At 38.7% G+C, this 2,822-nt stretch overlaps 1 protein-coding gene across 1 annotated transcript in view; it reads right to left on the reverse strand.

The window, feature by feature from the left end:
- Positions 1–2,822, reverse strand: part of LOC105269117 (matrix metalloproteinase-14) — a 12,319-nt gene that overhangs the window by 6,303 nt on the left and 3,194 nt on the right. The window lies entirely within an intron of this gene.

The following is a 2,822-nucleotide window of genomic DNA, read 5'->3' on the forward strand; positions in this document are numbered from 1 at the left end:
AAAAAAAATGGAAATTATGGCAGAAAAAAAAATGGAAATTATGACAGGAAAAAAAATGGAAATTATGGCAGAAAAAAAATGGAAATTATGGCAGAAAAAAAAATGGAAATTATGGCAGGAAAAAAAATGGAAATTATGGCAGGAAAAAAAATGAAATTATGGAATATTATGCTTTCTCGTTTTCTAAGAATTTTCAATCTACAATTGCCCATTGGCTGAGTGGAATTCCACCATTTTGGAATAATATTGAAGCTCCTTATTTGAATTTGTAACCCTCCAAAAATCTCGTCAACCCATGCTACAGTTCCCAACTCCCACTGGAAAGATCTCCGGGCCCGAAGGGGATTCCCTCCCCCTGAGCTCTCCACATCCGACCGAAGCCCGAAAACTTCAAACATCCCTCCACTCATTAAAATCACCCATCCTACCCCACTCAACTCATCTCAAGCAAAATGATCCTCATCCCGTCGAACTTGAAATAAAAATTCAAAGCACGCAGCTTCCACGTCAGACGACGATTTTTCATCAGGTTGCGTTGAGATCGTAGTTTTCGATAGATCTCAAGCGGAATACATCGGGCATCAAGCGAGGCTCACAGAACCTACAGATATACCCCTCAGCATCCACCCAACACGATGAAAAAAAAAAACCCAAGAACAAACAGAAACGTTGAACAAAATAAAATGGAATAAAACGTGAGGGAGTTGGAAACGTGAAGAGGACTTGACGATAACATTTCCTTCACGTCTCTCGCCCTTTTTCCAACCTCGAGAGGAGATGAAAAAAAATCGAGAAGTGGATATGCGTCGGATACGCCGTAGCGAGGAGACTCATGGATTCAACCTGGCAATCCCCCGGGGCAATTGCCCGGAAAAACTCGGGCACGCGATGGGTCGAACAGGCGTGATATGGTTCGTTACTGAGTGCACTTTTTCGATGAAAAAAAAAATCCAACCGATTCCCGATTTTTTCACCACTCGGCAAAAAAAATTTTACCCTTTTTTCAAATATTCACATATTTCTCCGGTTTAATTACAACAATTAAAATAATAAATAAACAATAAAATAAATTGATGTGGAATAATAACAGCGGTAACGATTTTTCCTGATTTACTGTACACGAAATGAAGATGCCGGGAAGACCGCGAAATTTGAATGAAAAATCCCTCAAATTGTCGTAAGTCGGGTGTAATTACGCGTTTAATTACCGCGATAAGACATCAACCAGAGGTATAAACAAGCTTTTAATTAAAGGTATACGTTGATACTACTGGAAAGACGAAAATCTGTGTATGCAGTGCTAATGGAATGCCAGAGTTTGGGTTATGTAGGTGAGAGTGGAGGATTTAGTGACCCAATGGCAGTTTCGTGCGCTAAAGCCCTGGGAATTATTAACGGGGCCAATTGGAAACGTGCTCACTTGGCCTTTCATCCAAACCCATCCCCCTCTCAACCCCCTGTACCCCCTCATCAGTCCCTAGAAAACCCTCTTTTAATCCCAGAGGGAATAACACGCTACTCCATCTGTTTGTGTTCAATTCCGAAAATAGTGGGTGGAGAAAGCGTTTGTATCAATTTCCACTGAATTCCATTTGTTTCGCTCCTCTACCTTTCTGTACGTTCATTTTATCATCCATGTTATTGATGAAAATCTCATGAGAATGTAATGAACGACCCGTGATAATATTTCGAATTGTTGGGTGCCCGGAAATGTCAGGTGGAATTGAACTTTCAGATTCACAACCGCAAAAAATAAAAATAATTCTGGGATTTTAATGTTTTTGGATGTTGATGGGGAATCGAATGAAAATGTTGCAATGATTTTATATTCTCATTGTCTCCATTCATTGATGACCCATTTTATTTATTGATAGTCTCCACTCATATTGGATGATTGATGAATAATTTTTATGCCATTATTCATGAGTGATTTTAATGCTCCACTGATTTTTATGATGGTACGTCTGCTCTTTGAAGACACCAAATGATTGGTGATTATTTATCCAGTAATGTTTCACTTATTTTATGAGTGAGTTATTTTATAACGGTGACAATTAATTGTAATGTCTTATTATTTGAGATAATAAATGAAAATCGTAAGATGCACATGCACCTGGAGTTATAGTTAGAGGGACTAGACACCACTGAAGTTTCCTCGTTACGAAAGTTCTCTTCAAGTCCTTGCCATCTTCACACACCTGTCATAGTTATAGGATATTCAAGGTTCTGGGAAACCGCAGCTCTAGTGACGATAACGAGACGACTGCACCATGTTTTCTCGGTTGAGGACTAATAATCCAGATGTGTGGCGAGTCTCAAAACTTTTCACCTCCTCTCCAATAATTAGTTATCAGAAATTCACGTGAGAATGGAAAAATTGGGAGAAAAGGGAAATTTATGAAATGGGGAAATATTCCATCGAAGTATCGGAGAAATTTGTTCTCATCAGGAGGCCGGCGTTGAGGCCTCTGTACGTCAATTACTTCTCCAGATATTTTCCACTTCAAAGTTTTCAATTAAAATTTCCAATCCTAATTATCTCGAGAATTAATTATCGGGGATGGAGCGGTTCGACTAAATGAGTCAATTCAACTGCGATTTAAACTTCCCGCTCAATTTTTAAGAGCGCTGGATCAGATCATGCGATTTCCATGCGTGATATTTTATTTCAAAGCTCCCGAAAATATTTTTTAAATGAAAAAACATGTTCAATAATTCACTCAGCCGATTTCAAGTTATCGGCAAAATAAAAAAACTCGATTTCGCGGAAACATTTTCGCGAAGACGGAGAATGAAGTAGGTTCTTAACCCAAAAAAAAAAA

This window comes from Fopius arisanus, unplaced genomic scaffold (assembly GCF_000806365.1).
Source record: "Fopius arisanus strain USDA-PBARC FA_bdor unplaced genomic scaffold, ASM80636v1 scaffold00064, whole genome shotgun sequence".
Lineage (NCBI taxonomy): Eukaryota > Metazoa > Arthropoda > Insecta > Hymenoptera > Braconidae > Fopius > Fopius arisanus.